Source organism: Mytilus californianus, unplaced genomic scaffold, assembly GCF_021869535.1.
Source record: "Mytilus californianus isolate M0D057914Y unplaced genomic scaffold, xbMytCali1.0.p SCAF_1, whole genome shotgun sequence".
Classification (NCBI taxonomy): Eukaryota; Metazoa; Mollusca; class Bivalvia; order Mytilida; family Mytilidae; genus Mytilus; species Mytilus californianus.
This window is the reverse complement of record NW_026262581.1, coordinates 6871297-6887277: the sequence shown is the minus strand read 5'-3', so window position 1 is coordinate 6887277 and position 15981 is coordinate 6871297. Positions and strand designations below refer to the sequence as shown.

At 33.1% G+C, this 15981-nt stretch overlaps 1 long non-coding RNA gene across 1 annotated transcript; it reads left to right on the top strand.

Moving 5' to 3' along the window:
• Positions 1-5195: 5195 nt before the first annotated feature.
• On the top strand, positions 5196-9758 carry LOC127699098 (uncharacterized). Its single transcript, XR_007981069.1, has 2 exons — positions 5196-5385; positions 9260-9758. It is a non-coding gene; the product is annotated as an uncharacterized LOC127699098 (long non-coding RNA).
• Positions 9759-15981: the final 6223 nt, after the last annotated feature.

Genomic DNA, 15981 nt, shown 5'->3' with positions numbered 1-15981 from the left:
AAATATTGCATGGCGTGTTAAGACGGTCGTCCATCCGTGCACTTCCTTTTCAAAAACTGATAATATTCTAAAATAAGAAAAACAACTGCGTAGTTTATTAAACACTAAAACAGTTAGACCTATTTGGAATCCTTTGTTATAAAATAGACACTGAGAAAAAGAAAAGAAATGACCGACATCAGTACTCTGAAAATGGGGATAACTCTCAGTAATTTGTACTACTTAAATATTGATGCACACACACACACACAGATTATTACAAAAATAATGTAATATGATTGCCAACGAGACAACTATCCTCCAAAGTTCATATGAAGTGGATGTAAGCAATTATAGGCAACCGTACGGCATTCAAAAAGGAGAAACCCTCATACCGTATAGTCGGCTATAAAAGGCTCCACCATGAAAAATATGAAACAATTCAATTTAGAAAACTAACAGCCTAATGTATAACAAAACAATTTACGAAAATCAAATATGACAAACACGAACCAACGACAACTACTGAACTAAAGGCTTCTGACTTTGGACAGGCACATATAGAATGTGGCGGGGTGAAACTAGTTTTCTGGCGCCAAATATGTCCATTTTCAAATTAACACAAATTAAATAGATCGCATAAAACAAGTCACTACAGGATACTACCGAATATCGACTTCATAATGTACCGTATATATATGTTTTTTACTTTCATTCATTTGAATTTATTAGCCTCCAGCACCACGTAACTACAAGGATCTCTACAAACCAACAGTTAAATCCTTGCTAAAGAAAGGCGTCTGTTTGGATGTATGAATACGCAGTCACGGTTGGGATGGAACTGACCATTAAGTTTGAGGCATCTTGCAGGATAATGACACGCCTCCTGCACGTTCAAGAACCCATGAAACTACTCTTTTATGCTTTTTTTAAGGCTTGCTGCTGCATAGCAAAATTTCTGCTACTATCCAACACATCCTTATTTTCCAGTAACAGTCGAAATTCCCCTTTTTCAAACTGGTCAACCCATTTTGCAGAACCTTATTGGAATTATTGTTGATTTGTTCTCGTCCTGAATATGAATGAAATATTTGCGGTTAGACGTCAAGCAAACGACAATAAAAATCCAGCAAGCATCGTGGAATAGACATTATTATCATCATACGTATTTAGCTCATAAAAGTAGTTGCCTATCTTATATTGTTCATATATGTATGAAAAAAATAGAATTAGATACAAACCCAAAATAAATGTCTGCATTAGTTTGATTCTAAATGAGGGCTGTCGAAGACCCGCTGGGGGGAAGACAAGTAAAGTTTCTCAATAGACAATGGTTAATGGTAAAAGTCAATTTTGTCTCTCTTATGTCGTTGACGAAAGTCAGCAGTAATTATGAGGTTATTTTTATATCTGCAATAGTTCAAAAAAAGGTAAAATGTAAACAATCTGAAGTTGAAAAGCATAGATCGAGAATTTCTGAGTAAAAAAAAAGTTAATTTTGTAGCTCCGAGAACATCACTAGCGTGAAATCGAGTGTATACCTATCAGTATAAAGGCCAAGTGACGATTAACCCGTCGTTACAATGTACAAAATTCACTTTCATCAAACAAATTTAATCTATGGTCAATGGTTATTTTAATAATAACAATTGCTAACACAACTTGCATTAAGATTCAGCAAACACTATTCTGCAATGTAACGTTGTAGATCAAAAGATTTTTTTATCCGCATCAAGCACAGATAATGAAGTGAAGATAAAAAATTAACTTAAAAGTAACCTTTTTGTGTGTTCTGATAACAGACACGAGATAAATGAGTTAAACAAATGTAAATATTTCCTTGGCACGACATCATAACATGCTAATCATTACAGACTGCTCAAACATAAATCTCATGATGTCAGCAGAACGTTGTAGGACATGATAATGGAATACATGTAGCCTCATGGACTCAAATAGAAAATATCTGTTACTTATTTTAATCACCTTATTTCGTAGAGTTTTACTTGTTGCCTCCAAAATCTTAAGCTGTGTACCTATTAAAAATACATTCAACTGTAATTATGTTTCCAAAAGAATATTTTCAAATTCCTGAGATCATACTGATGAAAGTGTCGTCGTTTTTCGACTTCATTTTTACTGTTTAACTACACCTCAAATGTACTGGACATAAAAAATCAATATGGTACGATCAAGATTTGTGCTTATTTTAGTGTGCTAAATACACTAATGTGTACATTTTTGTACGATAAAGAACCGTGTTTCTGTCAGTGCAATTAAGACGTATGTTTATTTCAGTGCCCTCAACGCGTGTTTATTTTAGTAAGATAAAGACCCGTGTTTATGCCAGGGCAATCATGACGTATGTTTATTTTAGTGCGATCAACGCGTGTTTATTTAAGTACGATGAAGACCCGTGTTTATGCCAGTGCAATCATGACGTATGTTTATTTCAGTGCGATCAACGCGTGTTTATTTTAGTAAGATACAGACACGTGTTTATGCCAGTGCAATCATGACGTATGTTTATTTCAGTGCGATCAACGCGTGTTTATTTAAGTACGATGAAGATCCGTGTTTATGCCAGTGCAATCATGACGTATGTTTGTTTCAGTCCGATCAACGCGTGTTTATTTTAGTAAGATGCAGACCCGTGTTTATGCCAGTGCAATCATGATGTATGTTTATTTCAGTGCGATCAACGTGACTGTGTTTATTTAAGTACAATGAAGACCCGTGTTTATGTCAGTACAATCATGACGTATGTTTATTTCAGTGCGATCAACGCGTGTTTATTTTAGTAAGATGCAGACCCGTGTTTATGCAAGTGCAATCATGATGTATGTTTATTTCAGTGCGATCAACGCGTGTTTATTTTAGTAAGATACAGACCCGTGTTTATGCCAGTGCAATCATGAAGTATGTTATTTTAGTGCGATCAAGGCGTGTTTATTTAAGTAAGATGCAGACAGGTGTTTATGCCAGTGCAATCATGACGTATGTTTATTTCAGTGCACTCAACACGTGTTTATTTTAGTAAGATGCATACCCGTGTTTATGCCAGTGCAATCATGAAGTATGTTTATTTCAGTGCACTCAACGCGCGTTTCTGGAATGACCATCATTAGGTACGGACAAAAGTTAGTAATCTGATAAAAAATGAAATACTTCATTTTTTAGTGCACAATGAATTCATTTTATTTGTAAATTGATATTCACTATTTTATTACAATTTTTTCATTTTCCAATATTCCACAACAAATTTCATGCTTTTAGAATTATTTTTTCTGCTTTCGAAAACAGCAGATACATTTGTTCATAACACATCTAAATGAAACAAAACATTTTCAACTTAAGTGAAAACACGCTTTTATAAAAAGGCAATGACTTGAATCAATCATGTAAAATATATATGTTACGTATTATTGATATGTTTACACTTGTATGATAGTGTTTTTATTTTCAGCAAACGCTGCATGATTTGACAATGAAACCAAACAAAATAAATTATTAAATAAGAGGCGATTCTTCCATATAGTCAATAGTGATGTGATATCAGTTGTAACGACAATTAAATTACAACTTAGAAGATTTTCCCCAAGATGACCACGGATAAGTTCCAATTGTCGTTTCCGCAATCATGTTCTCTTTTCCTCGATTGTGACATCACCAAAATGAGACTTTTCATCCGATTTGTACTTACATGAGCAACACGACGCTGCACCTGAGTTCTACCTGGTTTTTTGGTGGAGTTAATGTTGCTCAGTCTTTGGTTTTCTATATGGTATTTTGTGGACTTTTCATATTTTCGTCGTATTTGTTTTTAGCCATGGCGTTGTCGTGTTTTTCTTCTACTTTTTAACGTTGAACTTCCCTTGGTGTCTTCCGCCTCTTCTTTCTACATAGATGCAAACTTCGAAAATTAATGTTTCTAAAGCGATGCTCGAGGCCAAAATATTTGAAAATCCTAAACCTTATACACATTTGTTTCCCTAATATAAACACTGAAGAGATGGTAACATCAAGAAAAAGGACAAAAAGTAAAGCAAAACCCGGAAAAAGGAATCGAACCTTTACTACATTCCTTAATTGAAAAAAAAAATTATAACAGCAGATTTCAATAAAAAAAATGATATTAAATTTTCACTCAGTACTAGACTACTGTCTTCTCAGTTGCTGATACCCCAGTTGACTAACAGTTCACCAGCAAAGGTATCGAATACTTAGTGGTAGTAATAACATTAATGGTACTAAATACGCAGTTCGACAATTAAGGTCTGTTCAGTGATGCAAACCAAAATATTTGAAAATTCTAAACCTTATTTAAATGTTGGAGAGCTAATAAAGCAAAGAAAGGTACAAAAGCAAAGCCCATCAAGAGCACCAGAGCTTTGCATGAGGAGATACATCCCATAATTTAAATTGATTTCAAAATTTATGACAACCAATTTCAATAAAGGATATATGTATTTTCATGCTTGTGCCGAAAAACTGACTATACCGGGCATGTGATACCCTCGGGGACAAACAGTCTACCAGCAGAGATATCCAACCACTTGTAGCAATAACATTTCAGGTAAAGTAACAGTGAACTGGCTATTTCACAGATTTTGTTTAAGTTTTGCATATAACTTTTACACGTTGAACTTAAAACCGAAAACAACAATTCACGTAACTGTTATACAATGTTCTTGTTGAAACGTATAATGATTAAAATCCTCAAAATAATACAACATGCGTGATTGTCTAATGTACATAAAATCTAACAAAGACGCTGTCAAAATAATTTTTGAATACTCTTTTCTCTAAATCCATTACATATATTTTTCTAATTGTAACTTGACCTTAACATAGATAATTATACGTTTTGCGATCCCAGTGACGTAGGTTGAATTATTTTCAGGAGAAAAACTAGGAGGAACTCATTTGTTGGATTTAATCATATGTTTCTATTCTCCTGGATTAATCTCTCCAGTAAAGAAAAGAAACAACCAACACATTCCAGTGCTATACTTGCATTTGTTTTAGTATGGAAGAATTTGTTATGAGATTATGCAACCACACTCAAATTATATAGAAATGCCAATGTCAAAGGATACAAAAGATATTACCAAGACTAAATAAAATGTCACACAAAAATCAACTACATGTATTTAACCGTTAATGTTAAAAGTCAAGGTCAGAGATCATTTCAAAATAGGACGTGACACATTGTCTTGAGATGATGTACAAACATACTACACATCAAAATCCTCACATTTTTGTTTAGCAAGCTTACATGTAATTTGTCTTTTTTTTAAACAAAAAGTGCCTAGTCAGGACACAAACTGCATTACAGTTACGTGGATTGTCATGGTAGTTCAATCGAAGGATAATAATAGAGTTTTCACCCCACTACACACACAGGTATGAACAAAATTATATAGATTCTATCACAGCATCTAGTGTGATTCGATATTTCTATAGTCGAGACAGTTAAATTTTAAAATTTTAAACGCGAGACTTGCCAAGCTTCGGTTGAGGAATCTGTTTCTCATAAGATTTTAAGACGATACGTAGTCAAATTTTATTTATCTTTTTCAACTATCTGCAAAAAAGATGTGTTTTTTTCTATTTGACTTCATTAGACATGGTCGCATTTTATCGTGGACGTCAGAGGAAAGCAAGGACAATTGACGTCATCTTTTGAATTTTGACCAACGGAGAACTGAGATCAAACAAATCACACGTTGATTATAAAAAAATAATTAACCGGTCGGGGGAAAGGTTAAATCTACAAAGAATTATATATTACATATCATATGTATATAGCATTGCATGACTATATATCAAATATCAATTAAGGTTAAAAAAATCTTGATGTACTTTGAATTCTTTTCATACATACATTAAACGAACACCCGTGGAGATGAAAAGTTTTTGTCAGCATCAGTTAAAAGCTTGGATAAGTCGCGTTTGTAGTTTTTAACGAGTTTGACTTTTTGACTTCAATGTATTTTTTTTGTTTGGGATCCTCATACAACCGGATCGGTATCCAATATTGAGATGGTCAAACAACATCAAAATAGCTGCAACAGATACCACAATACCAGTAGTGTATCCAATATGCTTTCGCACAAGATTGGTAATATAGTGATGAACAAGGTAATATACCATCTTGTTGCTATTTCATATACATCATATACTAGCAGACTTGGGAACCAGGAATACCCACACAATCACATATAAGCACGTACATACATCCAAAGACTCAGACTGACACTCATATTTTCCATACACAATATCACAGTAAAACCAGCTTCCTGCATTACTTATTTAGTCAAAACAGTTGATAGTTTCAGAAAACAGCTCACTTTTGTTGTTCTCTACTTTATTGTTTAAAAGCTTAAAGTATATATTTCTAATCATTGCACTAAAATGTAATTTTCTGTTTAATTTGGGATAAAATTTACTAATTAGTACATGTATGCAACATTATGTAATAATCGAAGTCGATGGTATATTGTATAAATAAAGAAGGAGAAGAAAAAGATTGACATGTTGATACGACCTTCAACAATGAGCAACACCCTGACCGTATAGTAAGCTATTAAAGGCAACAATACATTAAACAAAATACCGTTCTTTAAATCATAAGATGATTTTTTTACAAAAAATATACTAATTTTGATAGTCACTTCGAGAGTATTATAGGAAATCTAAACTTGAAAGGGTAATGTTGACAATATTTGAGTATAATAATGTTGAATGCCACATACTGCTTCTAGCTGTGTGAGAATTCAATCATTTTATATATGTATAACTTAATCAAAAGTGTATTGGTTTTATTGTAACAGAAAAATTCAATTGGACAAGTCATGTTTTATTAACATGTTAATTTAAACAAAATGGCAGATTGTTGTGCAGCTTTTTGATGATGATTTCGTGGAATTCTATGTACAAACACGGCCTATGACAAACGATCAAAACAACGTTGGTATAAAGCTTTTAGTCGCCATAAATTGGTCGAAGTTTAATAATTATAGTTTTCCATTAGTTCGGTAGTACTAATAATGTTAAGTGATAAGTTCGATTAGTACGATGTTGTTTAAAATCAATTTTTGATATGAGTAGATGAGGATTATTTAACCTAATGTATAGTTTCGAAAACTTTAGCTTTTCGACTTTCCCTCGTGTTCAAATTCTTACAATATCCAAACATAATAAAAATCCCCATGCAAATTGCTCTGAGAGATAGTTTGGACTTTGGTGCTTTTATGACCCGACAATTGTTCGTTCAAAGTTCACTTTTAGGATTTTGTATATTTTTGTAGTTCGTGCTTTTTATTATCATTCCGAGTCGTCATTGGTTTTTAATAATTCAACAGTTTATTGTATAGTACACTATTCAAAAGTAACTTGTATTTTACACTTAACTATAATCCATTCATTTAAATTAATTATCAAAGATTTATATCCGTCTTTATGATAAAAGATCGTGTAACAAAGAATATAGATAAATTGACATTAAGTGATAACTGCCGAAAGCCATTCTTCACAAACTTATACGAAACATGTTTTCAATCCGTACTCCCCGCTTTCGGCAAAACGCGATTTATAATATTTGATAAAAAGATATTTTGATTGGTTCATATTACGCATGTCAATCAGTCTTTTGAAATGGTATTTTATATATGTTTTTATGTTGTTATCCAGTTATGTTTTAATGATTGAAATATATGGATGCGAAATAAATATGTAAACTAATATATATGACAGAGGTGACCAATAACCTGTTCATATGTGGTGGAGGACCCGGGCACCATATGACCAGGTTATTGGTCACCTCTGTCATATAAATTAGTTTCGGGGGGAAACTAACTGTATCTTAAATAAAGTCTAAGTCGCTGGAAAGTGTACACATTTATTTCGCATCCATATATTTCAATCATTAAAACATAACTGGATAACAACATAAAAACATATATAAAATACAATTTCAAAAGACTGATTGACATGCGTAAAATGAACCAATCAAAATATCTTTTTATCAAATACTATAAATCGCGTTTTGCCGAAAGAGGGGATAACGGATTGAAAACATGTTTCGTATAAGTTTGTGAAGAATGGCTTTCGGCAGTTATCACTTAATGTCAATTTATCTATATTCTTTGTTACACGATCTTTTATCATAAAGACGGATATAAATCTTTGATAATTAATTTAAATGAATGGATTATAGTTAAGTGTAAAATACAAGTTACTTTTGAATAGTGTACTATACAATAAACTATTGAATTATTAAAAACCAATGACGACTCGGAATGAAAATAAAAAGCACGAACTACAAAAATATACAAAATCGTAAAAGTGAACTTTGAACGAACAATTGTCGGGTCATACTTTCCCTAAAGCAAAGGAGAAGGTTGACGAAAGGTCAATATTGGTCCTATTAATTCCATTAAATTTAACTCTAGTTATTATATAATTCATTCGAAGACAGAGTCTGATACAAAAACAACTTGGACGAACGGCAAAAGCAATGATGTTATTATGACTTCACAATTGTGCGCTCTTGTGATGAAAATCATTCTTTTTGACTTAGTTTAGGCTAATTTTTTTATTTCATTTTTTTTTCTTTCTAAGACACTGACCACATGAATGGACCACCAAAATTGTCTGTTATGATATGTATCTTACGGTTCAGGGGTCGAAATTAGCGCTGGTCCAGTGGTCCGAGACCAGTAGAATTTGCGTCGGACCAGTAGATTTTGTCAGCTGGTGGTCCGGCGGACCAGTAGAAATTTGTCGATAAAAATCACTGATTGCATCGCAATCTCGGTTTGTTTACAAAAAAAATTACCTTCGAAATCAACTACACGGTACTGGGGGGTACTAAGTATTACAATTGATCAAGTTAATTAATATCTCGGGTGAGCGTCCTTCACAACAACACAAAATGTGGAAATTTTTGGAAGGCGTTAAACCGCCGGACAAAAAAATTAAAATATTAAAGTGACATTCAAAACGAAGATCGGAATAAAGTTTATGAAATTGACAAAAGGAAACGTTAATATAAAAAATCCTGGGAAAAAGATCGCGAATGGTTATATTATATAGTCGATCACAATGTAATGAATTGTATAACATGTGAAAAATTTGCAGTGACAGACCTAGATAGTTATGAATTTTTGTAACGGGATCTTCAAATTTTAAGTTAGATTCTGTACTTGCTCATGAACAATCAGAACAGCACAAAAAATCAACGGGAATCTCGTTGACTTATTTTTTATTTTACCAGGTTCAAAGATGTGTCGTCCCTTAAATGGAGTGATGTTAACCAAGGTGGTGCCACTGACTTTTTGAACATTCTAGGACTTATGGATATAATTCTTTCCCTTCCTGCTCATTCTGCTGATGCAGAAAGGGGGTTTTCTGACAAAAACTTGTTAAGAATGATTGGCGATCAAAATTGCGTCCAACTGTTTTGTCAGATCTATTATTCATAATGATTCACACTGAAGATATAGCATCATTTGATCCGGTCCCGGCTATTGAAATGTGGAACATTTCTGGACAGCGCTCCAGACGACCCAGTCAGGCACCCTATGGTCGTCGTGAGGATTGTGATGACGTGGAAGACAATGCTGACATTTTTTCTGTCCTTGGTCCTGATTTTGATAAAGAAAATTATTGAGATTATCAAAGCCTTTATCAAAATCAGAATCAACACTCTCTCTTTTTCTTGTCTAACATATGTAAAAGAAAGCATGAAAATAAAAGTAAACATCTATCATTTATATTAGTGTTTGTTAAATGAATGTCATTTTTGCAGGACCAGTAGATTTGGAGCCGCACCAGTAGATTTTTCAGTCCACTGGTCCGGCTGGCCAGTGCACAAAAAGCTTAAATTCTACCCCTGAACTTACCCAATGCATATACATCTTTTGATAGCAAATTTAATTTGTTAGAAGGGCGTGGCCAAGCGTGGCCAATGATTTTTTTTTAGTAGAAATAGTCTTTAAGACCTTAAAATGCAAAATGAGAAGAGACAAAAAGTGCAAATTCACTTTATTCAAAGGGTATGGCCAATGATCTTCAAAAGGAAATATACCATAAAACTGATACAATACCATACTTTTAAAGCTGTCAACATTGTCTTAAAGAAACTGTATACAGAATAATGTTTAGTTTTATCTAAGTTTGAATATTTAGATCAAAAATATTGGTTTTTGATATGATATGATAAATTTAGAGCCAGATGTTGACCTGTGTGGTCCCAGTACTTTGATCATTTAGGTACCGTGATATTTACTTCCAAACAAAAAGTGGTAGAAGTTACATAGTTTGTAGAGATATGGTTTATATATTATTTCCCTATCTGAAATAAAAACGTATTACCGATATAAATAAAAGGAGATGTTGGTCATATGTCAACACCATATTGGAGCGACGCCGGATATTGGTAGTAGCTGAAGCGGAGAGAAGTTGTAAAATTTTGTTATCACAGATAAGAAGTTTTTATGCATTTGTAATCATTTCCCGTGTCGAAAGATTTGAATAATGATATGTTGGAAATTGTCCTGGTCTCCAAATCATTGAGGAATGTTAGACATAATCGGAAATTAAATCTGGAGATAAAGATAAAAACTACCATCTAGTACCCGAAAAAAGAGGCACCGATTACTTCAGATCAAGAAAAGTAACCGGTTTAATGCTTCAAAAGATTGGATATTTCTTCGTATTATTCAATTATGTAGAAAGAAATAAGAAGATGTGGTATTATTGCCAATGAGACAACTCTCCACCCAAGTCACAATGTGTAAAACGTAAACGTAGGTCAAAGTACGGCCTTCAACACGGAACCTCGGCTCATACCGAATAGCAAGCTAATAGGCCCCAAAATGACACGTGTAAAACAATTCAAACAGGAAAACCAACTATCTAATCTATATAAAAAACGAGAAACGAGAAACACTTATGAACCACATCAACAAACGACAACCACTGAACAACAGGCTCCTGACTTAGGACAGGTGCAAACAAATGCAGCGGGTTAAAACGTTTTAACAAGCGCCAACCTTACCCTAACCCGAAACAGTAGTGTAACATTACAACATAGAAAGACACACTATAAAATATCAATTGAAGTGACTTAACTTGATCAAAAAGACATATTAACAAAAACAAGTAAACACACACTGAACGAATAAATTTGATCTATGACACAATATAAATACAATATCAATAAAAAAAACGGGACGTAAAACAATGTCAAAAAGACAACTCTAACCTGGGACAAAATGGCGTAAAATAAAATAACGTACACAGGTAAATTTAAATATAATAATTTTGTTGTTAGTAGTCCGGAAATATTTTTTACAAAATAAATAAATGTGTGGTTCATAGAACGAGTACACGACCCACTATAAATACACAAGACAATCATTTTCATAAGTTGTCTTTAAAAGTTTTGTAAATCACAAAGACAACGTTTCGATAGTGTACGGCAACTTATGTATTTGATATGTACGACAGCCTGCATTTTACAACTTATTTCCGTTTCAGCTAGTACCAATATCTGGTGTCGTTGCCATACGGTGGTCAATGTAATAGTTAAACCTTACGTTACAAATAACCACCATACATCTCGAGGTCAACATACCATACAACAAAAGACATATATCCGTTTCATATGAAAACAAACTCTCAATCATTCCGAGGGTTAAAATGAACAAAATGACATAAGAAAACACTGACAAGGTTTCTGACTCAGAACAGGTACCTGACTATAAGACCTGAACCCTCCCCCTTTTAATCCTAAGCAGTGGAGTAAAAAAGGTCTATACATATATAAACATACACCGAGTACAGAAAAAGCGAATGGCTCTTAAATACTGTATTATAGAAAAACACTATTACATAAAAAAAAAAAAAAACAAAAAAACTATAAACAATATCATACCGTATCGACGTTACGTTTAACGAGCTCAAATTTGTTTTCGAGATACTGGCCGTAAAGAAATCCACATATGTTGCAACGGTTGTGTATGGGTGTAATAGGAAGAAACTTTACAATATAATTATATATATTATAACATATGAGAGGATTACTTTTGTAGAATATATTCTGAAAAAACATCGCCATTGTTTTTCTTTGCTATTAAAACAAATAAAAAAAATACATCGTTTGTTAACAGTTTTTTGTATTTTATTTATTTTAAATGACAATGGATTGCATGCCTGTGAACTATTTCGTAGATTTGAAATGATTTTAATACTTTCACCTTTCAGCACAATTTATTGAAGAAATTAATAATTTTGGTTATCTAATCTTAAAAATTAATTCTGATTTTACTTATCTAAGGAAATAAATGGAAATAAATTGTTTTTCTATTTTAAACTTGGCTTATTTTAGTATTGAATTATCATTAAGAAATTTCTATGTAAAATATGAGTTATTTTTTCTCTACTCCTACGCTACAATTATTGTAGTGGCCATCTTGGATATCAAACTATCGGTATATATAGATTCTACCACTGTAGCGAGTGTGATACGATATCAGTTCACTCGAGACGGTTAAATTTTCATATTTTAAACGCGAGGCTTGCAGAACTTTTTTAATATCTAAAATTTTGCTGTCGAGAGTGGAGAAATATCGTAATTCACGAGATGCCCTGGTGGAATCTGTTTCTTTAATGTTTTTTTTTTTTTACGATAGGCAAACTTTATCTTTCCTTTTTTAATGATCTACAAAAAGACATGTTTTTATATGTGACTGTGTTAGGCATGTTCGCCCTTTTTCGTGACTTCACAATAGACCGTTTCAATAACTCTCGACACCGACTAATGACACCTACAGTTTACAGGTAAAATGAAGGGGTCGTCTCAAAACTAAAAATCATTCATGAATAGTATACCGGTAATTACTTTTACACCTTCGATTTATCGTTTTACACTATTTTGACGAAAGAACATATTTCAAACAAATATGAACTATATCTCTCTCTTTTGTATAGCATTCTTATTACATGTAGTTATACGACATTTTACGTTGAATTTATTAATTCGCTTTTGTAATGCTATTTATGAAATTTGCTGAAGGAACATTGTAACAGGACTACCGTCCGTCCGCTAGAGTTGTGTTTCTCAACCGATCTTCACGTCACTTGTTGTACACATTCAATTTTCGGAGGGATAAAAGCCTATTTGTTTAAAGGTCAAAGGAAAAGGCCACATCGATAATTTAGTTACGAGAGACTACTCCGCTTTAAGATACCATGTTAAAATTGAGATGTTTCCTTAATGAATTAACTGGAAACATTAACGGCACCATTTTTTTCTGCGCCACATGCGCATTTTTACAATTAATGTCTCTTCAGTGATGCGTATGGTATTTATATCCCAACAGAGCTTGTTGTCATTGCAGTGTCTTTTTGACAGCGCCGAACTGATTGACCGTTATAGGTTGTCCGTGTCCCGAAAGACGTGAACATACCTTTTCCCCCGTCGTAGATTCCTTTCCTTTCCTTTCCCTGTTCCTGAAAAATGACCTTCGTGTGTCTTGCAAGAAGCGAGAACTGCTTACCCTTCCCCTTTTCAGGACAAAGCTTTGGTTTTCTACTCTTTTCTATTTTTTCCATGCATAAAGGTTTTTAAATTTCATCTCTGACCATACATAGGGGAGATTTAAGATCCCAGTGAAACCCCGCCGCATGTTTTATGCGCCTGAAACAATTCCTAAACAAGTTGGTCATTGCAATTGGTAAGTTTTTGTCACAATTAGAATATATTTAGTTTACAATTTGATATTTTGACATCATGCTTCGCTCTCATATTTATTTCCTTTTTATTAGATCAAAGATAGTAACTTTGTTTCCTTTTTTTTTCTTTTTTTGGGGGGGGGGGGGGTGGTGGTGGGGGTGGGGTGGAGATTGGGGTCTTTAACCAAAATGCAGACTATGCGGTAACTGAATGTCTGTTTTATATGTTGCATTGTGTGATTTTTTTTCCTACTGCAGAAGTCATAAAAATAGCAAGAGAACGACAAAAAAAAAGCTTACGATTTGAATCTGAATCTGAATCAGAAGAGACACCAAGGGCCTTTAAAAATCTTGGTATCTATTTTGTTATGAGTACCATTGAGACATTGAAAGCCAAAATTAACAGACATTGTAGAAACATGTACCACCCTAGTCAACAGATATAAAACATTGATTAATTAAACATCTACTACAAAAATACAGGTATTTTTTTTTTTTTTTTTTTTTTTCATTTTTCAACTCGACGTCTAAAAGAAATGAAACATTGAAGTCTTTCCTTTTCTTCATAGTCAATTCACAAATAAATTTAGTTTTGATAAACAAATACCTAATAAACAAAATAAGGTACGGTACACAACAATTGCTTATATACACGTCATGTTGGATAGTGGTCTCATTGGCAATCAAAATAATCATATGCGATCAATAATATTTTTTTCAATTTTATTTTTGAGACGACCCCTCATATCTCACCTGTCGTAGTCGTTCTCAACTGTAGGTATAGACAATTGTTGAAAAGGTCTAATAGAAAATTCATAGGAAAGCGAGGAAATACGTCATACTTGAATTTTGACCAATTAAGAGCTGAGATCAAACGAACCACACGTTGACTATTAAAAATAATCAACAGATCGGGAAAAGTCTAAACCGGGTAGGAATAAGAGAAACAGTTTCATATGGTTTAATGATCAATAATATAAAATTAATAAGGAGTCGTTGTCATTTAAATATAAATAGAGACTAATAATTTCAGGGACGTTGATTAAATGATTGATTGATTGTTAAACATCACTTGCATCCCTCTTTGCTACATGTATATCGTTATGGCCAGTTTATATTGGTGAAGGAAACCGGAGAGCCCGAAGAAAGCCACCGAATTCTGCAAGAAAACTTATAATCCTAGTCAATCTAGGTTCTAGTCGAATGCTACGTGAGGGGTTCGAAATCACAACCTCAGTGTTTACAGGCTAGTGATACAGTAGATGAACTACTTAGACAACTCGGCCGATCCTAGCGCAAAATGAAATTTATGAAAGGAAACTATTTTGAACTACTTTTCTATTACTAAGAGCGGTCAAATGGCCCACTTTCAGTCCATTTTAGCGATGCAAACTCTATCAAAGTTTTCAGTATGATTGTGCCCTTAAGCAAAAATAGGTTCTTAGAAAAAAATGGACCTGCATCATGTCGACTATTTTGAATGTACACTGTATTGACCGAAGTTCTATAATCCTTTAAAATGACTGACAGCCTAAAAAGTCTTTGCCTTTTTTTACATGTAAATTGCAGTTTGGTACTTCTTTTCTTTACAAGTTGCATATTCCAGATTTTTTTTAATAGAGATTTTACTGTTTAAATACCACAGCTGCTAAAAAAAATGAGGAAAAATGTTGCTAACCTATCAGTATCTGATTCCTATCAGTATCAGAGTTTAAAGACAAATAATCTAGTGATAACATGTTGATTGCTTTGTGATAACGCATAAACGTTCTTGAATATATCTCCTAACTTTACGATATTTCTTTAACATCTGGACGTGAAATCATATGTTTCACAAGATTAATTTTTATGTCCACTGAGAAACCATTGTATATAAGCTATAGAATTTTAGATAATAAAAAGAAACAAAAATGTAGGAAACCTTTGCAAAACAAGAAATCAAAAGGGAATGATAAATCTTTTTCCAGAAACCTTTATATTTGAAGGTAAGAAAGATGATCAATGAACTAACGGTCATTGGGTATGAAGCGTTTTTCTGAAGAAAAAAAATCGTCAGGTTTATGATCAACTGAAGTCAATTGTACCAAATACATTGTTTGATCCACACGTTGTTTGATAAAGAAGTTAAAAAGACCCTGCAGATTTGGCAAATTTAAAAAAAATATTTGTCTTTGAAAACATTGAGCATATGCATATGCATCAACAAAATACTTATGGTATTATTACACTGTCCTGTTTAACAGATACTTCTACTTAATA